Consider the following 15236-nt stretch of genomic DNA (forward strand, 5'->3'; position numbering starts at 1 on the left):
CTGTATTCAGGGTAGAGATGCTGGAATCAGACAATGAATGTCTGTGTGTATCTGTGTTTTTGCCTTCATGTGCTGCTTCTGGGCTTCCTGGAGGAAACTGGCTGACCCCTGCTGGGAACAAGATGGTCATTCTGACTGAGCAGGACTGAAGCTCTTAGAATTCGGCGGCAGATCAAGTCTTATCAGGGGTGTAGGCTTGGACACCAAAATCTGCACCCACCATCTGCATGTTGCACAAGGAGAAATGTGGATTAAAGCCCACCATCGAAATCCACAATTAATAAACTGATCCACATCCATGCCAAGTAATCGGCTCATGCTTTGGGCTCCAAAGCCTGATGGCTATTTTGCTTGAAGAGCTTTTGCTTTAAGAGCTCACCTGACAGATGAACTCAGCCTGGGTTTCTGTCCACACAGTAGGTTTTCCAACAGCAGCTGGATGAAATTAAATCTATTGATGTAGCACATCTTGGAACACAGGACCTAGAGAGCAAATAATTACGGCACCATTACATCATAATCATCATAACCTGTTTTGAACAAGAACCACTGTTTGCATAATTTGGAAAGCACTCAGTTTCCCTGGTCTTTGTCTCATATGCCTAATAATAATAATAATAATAATAATAATAATAATAATAATACCTACCAGGTTTGTGGCTCTGAATCTGTAGCCAAGCTGTAATAGTATGTTGTATATTATGGGCAAATGTTTGAAAGCGCTTTCAGATTATTAGAAATCATATGAGTGATTTATGGGGGGTGGGCTCAAAACAGCTGGCTGCCAATATAAACGGGCTTAGGGAAAGCTGAGTGTAATCTTTGCAGGTCCAAATAATGGCAACCCACCCCCCACCCCCAGCAATACATTCAAAAGGTTGAAAAGCAGAAAATAATTTCCTGGCTTTAAAGATAAAGCAAAGGCCTGAGGGGGAAGCCAGCCTGTGAAAAATTCATGCTATTGTCAGTTGGATGTTGGGAGCAGCCTCTCTCAGTGGCTACGTTTAGGGACTGATGAATTAAGTTACTGTACCTTTATATTTATAGCCCAATAAACAGGGCAACCTTCCTTCTGCAGCTCCTAAAACAACACATGCCTGGCTTCCCACACAGCTGGAAGGTTATTCTAACCCAGGGCTGCCAGTGTTGAGGGCTGCTTTTCTCAGTGGCTAGAAATGCAGAATCAGCAGGGTGATGCTTGACATAACATGGAGATAAGAAGTGTAATTCTTGAATCACCAAGGGCCAGGTTCGTAAATGGCAAGCGGTTTTTCTCTCTGGCCTCCTGAACCCCACCCAGAAGGCCTGAGAGCCAATTCCGACTGTATTAGTGCAATAACTTTATTGGGCTAACCAAAAGTTCACCAGATGTGTGCAAGCTTTGGAGTTCTCCAGATCTCTTCATCTGGCAAGATGTGACAAAACGCACGGCTTTTAGTTTTAGTCACATCTTGCCTGATGAAGAGATCTGGGGATCTCCAAAGCTTGCACATTTGGGGTGAACTTTTGAAGGCATTACATTTGAAGGTATTACATGAATATGGATCTTGGAATCTTTCTCAGGGCTGGCCGCAGGTTTTGGAGGGCCCTTGGCCAAGACACCCTCCGTGGGCCCCTCCCTCAGCAAGCCTAATTGCCACGGTCACCAGCCGCTCGCGCGCCGCCGCCTCCTCGTCCTCCTCCTCGTCCTCCTCATTGCTACTGCTTGCTTCACAGGCAGAGGGCCAGGGAGCCAGCAGGCCGTCCGTGGTGTCTGCCGCTCCTCCTTCTCACCACCGCTGTTGTCTGGCCAGAGCGAGAGGCGGGCGAACAAGCAGCTTGCAATGCGGAAGAAGAGGAGCGAGTCCAGGGGGCTCTGGGCAGCGGGCCCTGCTGGGATGTGGGCCCCCAGCAGGTGCCTGACTGGGCCTCACCTTGGCGCCAGCCCCAGTTTTTCTTATGGCTGACATGACTGCTGTTGCTCTTGGTGCAATTCTGCCTCGCTGCACCGTTGGGCTACGAGGTGTGTGTGGTTCTGGAGCTTCGAAACGGCAGCAGGCTCGGGATCCCTGCGTGCTCTTCTCCGGAAGCGAAGAGCGCATCTCGCTGCAGCCTTGCCCGGCAGGCAACTTGGCCGGCCTCTGCTGCTGGCTCTTGAGCACCGTCCAGGCAAACAAAGAGATGAGGCCTGTTCCCTTTGAGGAACTGATGCAAGGAAGCAAGGAGTGTTGTAAAGAGGGACTTACCAAATCTTCTCCCCAGACCCCAGTCATCCCTCATCCCCTCCTGTGTTAAATTCTGCCAGGAATCTTCTGTCTCCCGCTAGAAAGAATCATGCAGTTGGCTTGGAGTGTGTGATGAAAAAGTAAGAACTGCCTCTCTGGCAAGGTGGGTCCATCCTGTCAAGCACGCTGCTTCCAGCAGTGTCCAGCCCAACATCTCTGGGTATATGCAAGCAAGATGTGAAGGCATCGATCTGCCACAGTTTCTCTCCAGCATCTGGCAGTCAGAGGTATGATTTGGACATGGGGCTCTATTAAACTATCATTCCTCATAGCCATCAATAGACCAATCCCACATGGATTTTTCCAGTGTGCTTTAAGAGCCACATCAGCTCATAACCATCACCACATCATGTGGCAGAGAGTTCCATAAGTTGCCTTGTCTAAGGGAATACTTCTTGTTGTCTGAAATGGAACATATCACCAGTCACTGGTGACCCTGAGCACTGAGAGGGAGTAAATTCCACTCTCTGAGATCCTTAAGCAGTTCTGCTATTTATATTAATTAATTAATTATACATTTCCATATCACTTAATAACTGAACCTCTCTGGCTAGTTCACAAAACAAAACTTAAAACCATAAAATACCATAATGTAGTAAAATACAATGTAAAAACGTTAAGTTTTAACCTTAATAAAACCAAAGTAAAAACCAGAGTAAAAGATAGTGGCGGTGCAAAGATTGAGAAACCCACAGTTTTTAAAACTGCAGGACTAAAAAGCTGGTGAGAAAAAAGGTAGAATAAAAAACCACAATGTAGACACCAGGCAAACTTTTTTGGGGGAGGGCATTTCACCACTGTGGTGCAGTGGAGGCTGGTGGCACCGATGTCAATGGGGCGGTAAATCTGCTCTGGATTTCAGTCAGAACCAGTCGGAACTCTAAAAGAGCTGTCCAAGGAGCTGGAGAGCTCCTTTGGAATTCCGACTGGTTCTGACTGAAACCTGGAGTGGATTCATCGCCCCATTGACATTGGAGCCACCAGCTTCCACTGCTAGGGTGCCGCCACTGAAAAGACCCCCTCTGCAATAGCCACCTGCCTCACTGCATCCCGCTACTGGGCACTTCCGCCACTGGCCACTTTCTACATTTCTTCACATGCAATAGAACTGATGTCGGCTGTGGTGAGAAGCCTAAAGCGCCGTCTGAGTTAGAGAGGCCACTGGCTCAGCTGAACCATCACGCAAGGCAGTGAGAAGGCGGAGCCAGGCTCCTGCCCCGCCCCCCCAGTCTGGCACACCAGAAGAGCTAGCAGCCTTATAGGGCATCCAGACACCTGAATGTGTAGTAGACGTTATTTGGATGGTTCACATGACTCCTCCCCGGCCACAAGCACTGAAGAAGATGTGAGGGGGGGTATGGTGCAACCCCACTCCTCGTCGCTGTCACATGCCAGGGCCATGGCAGAAATCCTTCCGGGACATCTGTGCATCTGGATGGCGCGGGAAGGGGCTCCCTTCCTCCCTGTTGAGTCAGACCGTGAGTCCAGGGCTGCAGAAGCACTTCCAGATCGGGGGCTGCATTCCACCTCAGGGGGTGCGTTCCAGTGGTGGGCGGGGCCAAAGACTAGAGCGGTGGAGCCCCCCCCACCTTTCAGAACAGGGAAGAAGCGGCACAGAAGCGGCGAAACCACCAAACCACTTGCAGTTGGGGGGAGAGGCAGGGAGGGGCGGGGCCACGGGGGAGACACGGGAGGGGCCAGATTCGGACCTCAAGTAGGCCCTGATTTAATCCAGCTGGACCAGCACTGTCAACTCTGACAGGCAGCAGTTCTCCAGAGCCTCGGGAAGAGGAAGGTCCGCTTCCCATCAGCTGTTCCCCAGGCCTGTTAGCTGGAGCTGCTAGGTTGGACCCAGATGCCTGGGCCTGCCCCTGGGTTGGCAGAAGCAGCCTTCCCTGCCCCTTGCCACGGCAGCCCCTCCAGCCCCCTGACAATGCTACCCAGAAGGTCGGGGACCCCGGTGAATGGGGTGAGTCATGGTGTATGGGCGCCCCCCGCATTGTGCTGGGGCACTTTGCATGAGAGTGTCAGCCCGCCCAGCATGTGCTCTGCCCCCGAACTACGGCCCCTCTGCCCTTCTTTGTCCCATGGGGCAAGAGCAGCTTCGGGGGAAGGGCCGTTTCAATGGGGGACACGGCTGGGGGGCAGGCCGCCCATCGACACGCGGCTGATGAAGGTGTTCCAGCTCTTGATTTTTACTGATCATTTTTCAGCATGGCAAACATCACTATAAAAAGGTTTTATAGCCTCCCAGTTGAAATTAAGTATGGATTCATAAAAGTGTCAGCAAATGAGCCCAAAGGACCCAACGCAATCTTGGAGAAGCCCAAATGACCTTTCAGGTAGTTCGACTTTTATGGGGTGTTATAAAATGTATATTTGCCGGCAGCAACGTTATGGTGAGAATGTGAGTGGCAGCAGCGGCAGCCCCCCCCCCCACTCCCTGTGCCTTTGCCAGGGGCTCTTGCCCATCACTCTTCTCATCTGATTTCATGGTTCCCAACTGACTAGGGGAAAAGGGGCTTGGCCTGCTCCTCTGCCTTTAACGGTCGCTTCGACTGGGAGAAATCAGCAGGCGTCGGGTGAATCTTTTCATGAGGTGAAGATAAATGGGATCGCCCCGTTAGGTCTGCAGTTCAAGCCACCAGTTAAAGAGCCAGCTATCCCAATTTTTACTTCACAGTAAAAACGTTGAGAGGTGTTATGCGCAGCTTGATCCTGATCCTTTACTTTGCAGTTTGTTCCTCTGAGCTCTGCAGGGCTTACTCCCAAGTAAGCATGCTGCCCCCCCCAAACCTTCCAAGGTCACTTCAAAAACGAGCCCTAGTTTCCAGCGAGAACAATGGGACCTACACATTTCTGGATCAACCCTGAGGTCAGACTACCGCAATGCGTTGTGCATGAGCTTGCCTGTGAAGACCATTCAGGATCGACAATCAGGTCCAAACACAGCAGTTACATGCTGATCAGGACTAGGCACATGGAGCACCTCATTTCATTTCATTTCTTGCATTTCAGTATTTCATTATAGTTCACCAGTTTGAGGCGCCTTGTCTGGCTCTGAGTGCAACTCAAAGTGTTGGTTTAACTTTTAAAGCCCTATAGTCAGGAGCCGCTGGGATCCATGTGCAGCTGCCCCATGTGGTGAAGCACTAAACTTCCGGCAGCTTCTCAGTGAAGTGGCCTCGGACGCTGCCCGCCCCAGTTGGCCACTGGATCCTGCGCAAGGAGGCGTGTAGGAGGACTTCCCGTGCCAGTTGAGCAACAAGGTCTTGCCGCGCTCTGGTGTGTTCCTCTATCCTTGGCTGTTGTTTGGCCCCAACTCCAAGAGCTTGCTCTTGGCTTGCTCTTTGGTTCCGACTTACTCTTTGACTTCCACTCCTGGTTGCTGGCTCACCTCAGACTGCTGCTCTCAGCCCAGTCCTGACACGCCTGCCTGCCTGCCTGCCTGCCTGCCTGCCTCTCTATCTATCTATCTATCTATCTATCTATCTATCTATCTATCTATCATCTATCTACATTGGGTTGGATTCAGACTTAGTCATGCTTAGAGTAGACCCATTGAAATCAATGGGATAAGTAGGTCATGACTAACTTAAGTCTCATTAATTTCAATGGGGCTGCTCTAAGTATAATGGGTCTACTCTAAGTTTACAGAAGTTAACTTCTGAAAACCGCCCGGAGAGCTTCAGCTATGGGGTGGTATAGAAATGTTTAATGATGATGATCATTAAACATTTCTGGATCCAAAGTAAAGTCTGGATCCAAGCCTAGATTGATGCCCCACCTTTCAACTGAATGATTCTCATAACACACATCCACAAACTCCAGACCCAGACAACCCCAAAGTCCTTAATCCCCTGGCCAGTGGCTGGAGCCAGAATGCACTTCCCTTCAACTGATGGTTGGAGCTGAATGCTCTTTCTGGGAGGGGGGAGGGAAGCCGCTCCGCCGTTGCCTCTCCTTTGGCTGATAGCTGGGGACCATCCTGGTTTCCCCCTTGGCGTGAGAGTCTTCCTGGTGGAGAGAGGGAGCCACTTGTCCCAGGAGACTCACCTGGTGTTTGACCTGATATGCTTTAGGCACCACACTAAGGCAGTAACCCTATACACATGTACCTGGGAGTAAGACCGCAGTGCCGAGGAGCCTCGGTTGGCCGCGGATAGCCGGGCCGCCTGGCCCGGTGCGGAGAGCTGTCCGTCTCGGGAGCGGAGCGCGGCCGGAAGGGATTTTGGTTTTAATGTTCTATATATTTTAAATTGTTTTATTGTGTGTTGTTTGGTTTTAATTTTTGTGAACCGCCCAGAGAGCTTCGGCTATTGGGCGGTATAGAAATAAATAAATAAATAAATAAATAAATAAATAAATAAGACCCATTGAACACAGTAGGACTTACTTCTGGGTAAACATTATAGGATTGCACTGTGCAGCTTTTTGTTTGTTTGTTCTACTTTACCATAGGCTGCTTTGAACAACAATTTTTTAAAAAAACAACGGTATGAATCGTTCAAATAAATAAAACCTAGCTGCAAGGTCTATTTCTTCCCTTAGAAAACCAGATTTTGCTGTTAGTGTTAAAGGAGAGTCATGATGCTCTTGAGTGCAATTTTTTGGGGAGCAGATATTGAAAGAGCAGTCAAGTCAAAATTTGACTTCTTAAATCCATTGCAGCTCAGTTTGGGATTTGTTTGCTGCCACATGTATCTAGGATGATTTTCCTACCCAGCCAAGCAGAACTCAGGAAATCAGTGGCGTTGAACAGGGAAGCTTGTAGCTTAGTGGCAGATTTAAAGGGAGGAGGAGAGGCGCCCCATGGGACCGGCCTTCCTGATGGTGGTTGATCCTGCGTGAACACTCACAGGGAGCGTCGCTGTCTGGCTGCTACATTTGCTGAGGGCCCCAGAGATGGCTCGTGGTCTCTAGAGGTGTCGCCTCAGCGGCCTTTCTATAACCCTTTCTATTCTGCTCAAATCTCTAATCAGCGCATCAGCGCATGGTTTTATGGTGTGTAAAACTGCTTTTGTAGATCTATTGGGGGATGCTAAATGAAGCCCTGTTGGTTTCAGCAGGTCAGCTAAGTATATCTACATCTGGATGCAGCCCTTTATGTGCCACAGACGTCTTGCATCATCCAGGATAGAGCAACCATGTGTCGCTAGGCCAATTGCCATACCCTTTCTTCGTCACTGATTTCAGGTACCAGTCCCTTGTTTGTCTCTAATTTTGGGGGTGGGGGGAGATGTTCTGTATGAGCATTAACAGTTTTGGGTCAATGTGCCAAACATACGCACTGGGGTTCCTGGCCTCCTCCTGTTGGGTAAGAGAAACACCATTTCTTCAGGGGGGATTCCCTCTATTTGTTCCTAAAGCAGCTTTATCAAACCTAGCCATGTTGGCTGGGGGTTTATGGGCATCAGAGACCAACAGATCTGGAGGGTACCAGGTTGGGGGGTGGGGTGGCCCTACTTTACAGAGGACTCTCCTCTGGATAGACTGGAGCGCCGGGCAGAAAACAATAGAATGACATTTAATAGGGATAAATGCCAAGTTCTGCACCTAGGAAAAAGAAACCAAATGCACAGTTACAAGATGGGGGATACGTGGCTCAACAACACTACAAGCGAGAAGGATCTTGGAATTATGGTCAATAACAAGCTGAATATGAGCCAACAATGTGATGTGGCTGCAAAAAAGGCGAATGCTCTTTTGGGCTGCATTCATAGAAGCATCGCTTCCAAATCCCGGGAAGTACTAGTTCCCCTCTACTCAGCACTGATTAGGCCTCATCTGGAGTACTGTGTCCAGTTCCGGGCACCACATTTTAAGAAGGATGCAGACAAGCTGGAGAGGGTTCAGAGGAGGGCAACAAAGATGATCAGGGGACTGGAAACAAAGCCCTATGAGGAGAGACTGAAAGAACTGGGCCTGTTTAGCCTTGAGAAGACTGAGGGGAGATATGATAGTGCTCTTCAAGTCCTTGAAAGGTTGTCACAGAGGATCTCTTCTCCATCATCCCAGAGTGCAGGACATGGAATAATGGGCTCAAGTGACAGGAAGCCAGATTCTGGCTGAACTTCAGGAAAAACTTCCTGACTGTTAGAGCAACACGACAATGGAACCAATGACCTAGGGAGGTGGTGGGCTCTCCCACGCTGGAGGCCTTCAAGACAAGGCTGGACAGCCATCCGTCAGGGATCCTCTGACTTGGATTCCTGCATTGAGCAGGGGGTTGGACTCGATGGCCTCATAGGCCCCTTCCAACCCTACTATTCTATGATTTGAGGAAATGTTCAGTCTAACTCTGCTTTAAAGTCAAAGAACCCAGAGGAGGAAGACCAGGGGCCTTGAAGTTCCTCATCAGGATTTAGCACCTGGACAGCAGACTGAGCAGGTACACAAGTCACTCAGTCTCCTCTGCTATGGTGAATATTATTATTATTATTATTATTGCCTTTTTCCCTCTTGCAAGGAACCCAAAGTGGCTTACATATTGACATCAGTTGCTATTTCTAAAAATGCACCTATACATTTACATAGGCAAATGTTATGCAAATGGATGTCCTCTTGTTTCATGATGTGGGTCCTCTTATTTTGGCAGTGCATGTGGCCTTCCTATGGGGGAGTCTGGCCTAAGGTGTTGTTTCAGGTGAAGTTCTTCCTTGGGCAAAATACCTGAGGAATCTCAAGGGAAGTTGAAAGGAGCTTCAGCAAAGATGCCCCAAACATCCATAGTGCTGATCAGAAAGGGAAATCCTTTTTTGGGTGTCTGTTTTATATCACTATTGCTCAAACAGGCTTTTTGAGGTTGCAAAGGGTCATGGGTAAAATGTGATTTCTGAGGTGAATGGACCCTTCTCAGTATCTGAATTCCACACATCCTTCTCCTTCCCTTCTGTCACATTATGACACCTCCACATTTTAAAACCATTTACAGCACTGTAACCTCCTCTCTTTGGAACAGTTCTGCTTTCAGGCCTTTTATTATTTCTCCCACTCACAATCATCCTATATATCTTCCTCCTTTATGACATGCCCCACAAGGTAACCATAAAAATATGCACTCAAGAAAATTATAGCAGTTATTTTTGACTACCAAATGAATTTATTTTCTAGTGTTCTTTTTTTCCCCCTTTAGCTGTGGGCAATTTTCAACACCTTTCAAGCACCAATTTCACAACCCCTTTCCAGCCTGATCCAAATTTTTTCATCTGTATTTTTTCTTTTCTTTTAGCATTAAAAAGGAGTGGAGAAGCTATTCTGTTCTCTAGGGGAATCTGACTGGAGCAGCGGAATGACAGGGTAAGACAAGCAGTTCCTGTGGTTTTCCCCCGGCACCTGTCTTTGGTCTTTTACTAATATTTTGTTGCACCTTTTAAATGTACTGAATGATCAAGACTATAAGAGGAGGGAGGGAGAGAGAGAGAGAGACAGAGAGAGAGAGAGACAGAGAGAGAGAGAGGTTTTCAAACTACATTGTACTGTTTTTAATTAGAAAACAAGCTCTGCAGCAGAGACATTCATAAGGCCAAGCACTAGGGCAGCGGGGCGGGGGTGCACCTCAGGCCTGTGGGCCAAATCTTGGGTCCCAATCCAGCCCTCTAGGGTTGGCCTCCCCCTGGCCATGCCCCCTTCCCCCAACCACAGATTGTTCGCTGGTTTCCTGGCTTTCGCATCTGTGCCCCCAGTGGAGGCCAGTGGCTCCGATGTCGGTGGGGCGGTGAATCCGCTCCGGGTTTCAGTCTGATCTCTAAAGGAGCTCTCCAAGGTGCCTTAAGGCCAAAAGCCACCCGCAGCCTGCGCACCCCTGGTGTAGACAGCAGCGAACTAGATGGCCCCAGGGTCTGACCTGACGTACAGCAGCTTCACGTGGGAAGCGACGGCTTGCTCAGCTGCTCCGCTGCGTAAAAATTTATTTATTTATTTATTGCATTTATACCCCACCTTTTTTCCTTTTGCAAGGAACCCAAGGCGGCTTACATTATCATCATCCTCTCCATTTTATCCTCACAACAACAACCCTGTGAGGTGGGTTGGGCTGAGAGTCTGTGACTGGCCCAAAGTCACCCCCTGAGCTTCCATGGCTGAGTGGGGACTAGAACCCGGATCTCCCGGCTCCTAGTCCAACACTCTTGCCACTATGCCACGCTGGCTCTAACAGTGTGTAACAACGGTCGCTGCGCTCATTGCGCAGAAAAGCTAGCGTGACCGGGAGAAGGGCACCAGCCCGTCTTTTCCTTCACGTGCTATTTTTTCCCGTGTGTGGGAAGTCTGATCATATAGAAGGAAGCATCGAAGGAAGCCGTCTGATCATCGATCTGATCATATAGAAGGGAGCATCGAAGGAAGCCGTCTGTTCAGCTGCAGCTTGAAGTTGTAGTCCAGAAACGCCTTTACTGCTCGATTCTTCTGAATGCACAAATGGCCCCGTTCTTTGCAAGAAGTGCAGCTTCTGAGGCGCGTCGAGAGCTCTTCAGGTGCTTCTGCTCGGCAGCACTTGAGCCACGCAATGTCGCCACTTTCCTCTCTGGCTCCAAGCGAGGCCCATGACTCAATTACCCTTCTATCAAAAAGGCTTTTATGCTTCTGCTTTTCGCATCTCTGCTTCCTCGGGTGCTTCTGGAGCGTCTGCGTGGGAGTACCTGTTGCTGCTTACGACCTGCGCTGCACCATCTTGGGGATGGTTTTTTGCTGCCTGCCTTTGGCCAATCTCTGCTGCGGGTTATCTTGCACTGTAGCCAAAAATTGCAACAAGAGGGGCCTCTGGACCAAAGGGGAGTTTCTCCAATTAAAGTGGTGAAAATATGCGGCAGGCATTCCAGAAAGGGAAGGAGTGCACTCCTGCAGCTGGAACACTTGCTAATATTATTAATAAATATTTACACAGTTCCAGCCACGCGCCTTGCACTTTGGAGCACCATGGAAATATCCCCGCCCTGAATTTATTGCCTACATTTTGGCAGCGGGGTTTAGTGTACAAGAGAGGGAGAGGGAATGGGGTGGGGGAAGAGATTAAACAAGGGAAAGATATTCACAAATGCAGTTATGTGTACCCAGGCCTAATTCCAGTTTGGGGGTGAGGATTAAAGGGACTGAGCTAAAGGCATTACAGAAAAAGCACCGAAGACTCCACAGAAGAAGTGCTTGTCATAAAGGGCCATATGCAGTGGTAAACGTTGAAACGCAGGCACTCATCATGACGTTCCCCATAGGACAGTACGAAAAATGCAGGCAGCTGTGTTAATCCATATCAACAAACCAGTCCTAGCGGTTTTCGTCTCCACCAGGAGCAGGTCTTTTGTAAACCTAACGGGTTTTAATTGCCCATCCAAGACCAAGCCACACAAAATACTTTGCATTAGAACAGGGGACAATATATTATTGCTGGGAAAATTCATTTCCCCCCAGCTTCTGTGAAAACTACAGCTAAGCTCAGGGGGAACAGGAAAGTCTGAGGGGCTGGGAGATGTCTGCGTCCCCTGCTAATAAAAAAGTGCTGCCGCTGCATCCCTGATTCTACTACACCTCTGGCAGCAAGGGAGAAAAAGGTGGAACCATTTAAGAGGGACCTAGTAGGGGCCTGAGCTAGAGATTAACTGGATCAGGCGTCTGCATTCTGCTTCGTCTACCCACATGTGAAAATAGAGTATTTGGGAATGGGGCTGTATTTCTTGCCAAAATCATTAGTGTCAACCAAGCATGTATATTGTGAGGGAGCACCAAAATCACAAAGCAACACACCGAGAGGAGAACCAGTTTATTCTAGCTTTATTTTTTGTCTTGTATGAGTAACCACAGGCTAAAAAGCTAAACAGAACATCCTACAAAAAATCTAGAATTTTCTCCCCCCTCCTTTTTTTTTAAAAAATACAGAACTAACAATCATAGGCTCAGTGGGATTTCAAAGAGCAAGAAAGGGAAGTTAGAAAATAAAGGGTAGAAAAGTGCTTTGCAGTCAGAACTATTCCTGAAGAGGACCGAAATAGAAAATGTTTATTCTCTTTTTATTATTTTTAATAAAATAACGGAACAACACTGGATGGTTTGGGGCAGAAGGGCCACCAAACAAACTCCCCCTTCATCTCAGAAGAGAGAATTCCAGAGTCCAGTAAGTAAACAATCCTGATGTGGCTACTACCAAAACATCATTTCCACATGGTTAGATTATGAGGTTGCAAACGCAAGCTGTGGCGCGTCTACATGCATAAATTCTCTGCCAATAGAAAATGAGATCCCAGGGGAAAGGGCTCAAGCTTAGCCTTCTCCCTGATATGCTAGTTTCTATGTGCAGGGATTTGGGAAACATTCAACCCAGTGGTTCCCCACCTGCAGTCTGAAGTGGTAGGCTCCTGGAACAGGTTTGTCACTTCATCCGCTGTTTGCATGTGCCCGACAAGGCACAGATATGGGAAGTAACCATACTATCTGGGTAACCCATGCGGCTACTGCTTGAACTGTGCTAGTTATAGCACAGTTATAGCTAGTTATAGTCACAGTTTCATGGAACGCCAACTCAGGGAGGTTGTTGAATTCGCAGTCAAGTACCAGTAATAACAACACGTGTCAGGCCTAAGGAACAGCCTAACATCCTTGTTGACTTTGGTCAATGTTCCATCTCCCTTCTGGGACACAAACTGCATCCTCAGCCACTTTAGGTTAATCCCCCAAACTCTGCTTGCTGGTACATCCATGGAAAATCCATGCGCACACTTGAGAGTAGCAGACCTGCAGAAGGTTTTCACAGTAGGATGTACATCACACACAATCCCCACCCCCACCCCCCGGTGAGCTCAGATACATACTTGATTGTGGTGAAATTTGTCTCTGCTAGCACAAATCCAAGAGCCCTTTCATTTTTGTGGTGGGTGGCAGTACAAATCAATTCACATTCTTCTATTTGAAGGAGCTCTTTAGCCTGTATTTATTCATTTATCACAGCTTCTATCAGGAAGTTGTGGGTAAAGGTTTACATCAGACACGAGATGCTGCTTGTCCTTGTGCGTGTGAGCACTGTGGCAGAAGCCAGACAGAAATCCCAGCTATAACAACTTTGATGCCTCATAATCCTTTTGCCCCAGAGTTAAGATGCTGATCACCAAATCCCCCACTAGGAATCTTACCCTTGAGTGCCATGTGTAGGTAAACATGTTTGTTTCAAGTTTTGGAAAACAAACCCTTCTAGGAGCTGCAAGAGAAATTCTCATGCCAAAAGGTCGCGAGAGTATTATTGTTAACTCTCCGTCTCTCATAATTCTACAACTCAGTGGGCAGGATCCAGCTGTGTCATTCTGCTAGCACAAAAGACGTTGCACTAGGTTCTGAACGATGCACAAGAGAAGAATCCAACTAAAGTTAAGTTTGTGCAAGCACAGTTTCACAAGCGGTTGTGCAACCTGTTGTGCAACACATTGCACCAACTGTCATGCAACAGGTTTGTGCAACTGCTTGCACAATGGGTTGCACAAGTGAAAGATTCAGCGGAGCTCCACTAGTGCTCTTTGAGTTTGCGGAATGACATCATCGGATACTACCCCGTCACCCAGGAGGTTCGGGACAGAAACAAGAAAGTAACGGCGTATAATTCAGTTACACAATTCGCCGCCACAAGATGTGATGGAACTAACGAAGATGGTTTTAAATGGGGCTCAAATTCATGGAGGAAGCGAGGATGAGAGGTCTATTAGCCACGGAACATCCATGTTCGAAGGAAGTCCACCTCTGAATTACCAGATGCTGGGAACAAACTGTGTGTGTGTGCTGTTGCTTTCGTGTTGTACTTGTTTGTTGGTTTCCTGGAGGCCTCTCCCTGGCCACTGTAGAAATCAGGAACCTGGACTAGAGGGATCTTTGGCCTGATCCTGCTGGGGAGTCTCTCTGCATTCTTATCTTATGTAAAATATATAGGCCAGCCTTCCCCAGCCCGGTGCAACGCTTCCCCGCACCCCTTTGGCTTGGCTCTCATCTTGCCATTGTCACCATGGCCTTTGGTTTTGTGCCAGTTCAGAGACATTTTGAAGCCTTGCTTGGTAAGGGTTGCTGGAAACAGCAGCAACGCCTTTAGCAGCACCCCAGCTGCCTTTTCTGTCCGTAAACAGACTAACAGCACAATCCTGGGCTCGTCTACTCAGAAGTAAGCCTCATGGTGTGGGGCTCCCTCCCAGGCATGTGCATTCAGGATTGCAGCCTAAATTACATTTCCTCTTGAGTCCTTCAGACTTTGGGCTTCTCTAAGCTTAAATACTCTGGTCTTAGAGAACATTTTGTAAAAAATAAATCACAGTTTGGTTCCCTGCCATTGCTTTTCCCCACTCAACCCCATGAAATGGTAACACCGACAAAAACGAAACAAACACATGCGGCCACTTGCCCATGCCAGATTAGAACGGAGAAGTGAGCTGCCTGGCTGGGGCCACAACCTGTGTGCAGAATTCTCTTTTCATCAACCAACGTTCTCTCCCTCCCTGACTTTTCTCCCCAAACCCTTTTTCTACATATATACACACCGGCAAGGGCAACAACTGTCAATAGTGCTGCCTGACCAAATGAAGAGAGACAGTTTAGAAACAATTGGGGAAATGGACATTGTGCTCACTTGGGGATGTGTTTTTACATTAATCCACATTTTTTTCACACCTGGGAGAAAGGCGAGGCAGGGCTCAGCCAAGGACATTTCCATTTTCCATGGCGATGTGGGAGACATCCCACAAGGGCATTTGAAGGTCGAAAGGAAACTCTGTGCTGCTGCTAATTTGGCCAATTAATTGTGAATTAAGGGGCATTTTTTACGTGGGCAGAGATGAGAGGCTGTGTGGAAAGTTAGTTCAAGAAGGCTATTCATGTGGTACTGCAACACTTAACACACACAAAGGAATTCCAATACTGACGTTGCAGAGTTCTTGTAAACATGTTTGTTCTCTGAAATTGTCCTGGACATTGAGTGGACCTATGCAATGAATGTAAGAAGCACCTAAAAAG

This window comes from Heloderma suspectum, chromosome 11 (genome assembly GCF_057233095.1).
Source record: "Heloderma suspectum isolate Gila_16-S chromosome 11, 16-S_ref, whole genome shotgun sequence".
Lineage (NCBI taxonomy): Eukaryota > Metazoa > Chordata > Lepidosauria > Squamata > Helodermatidae > Heloderma > Heloderma suspectum.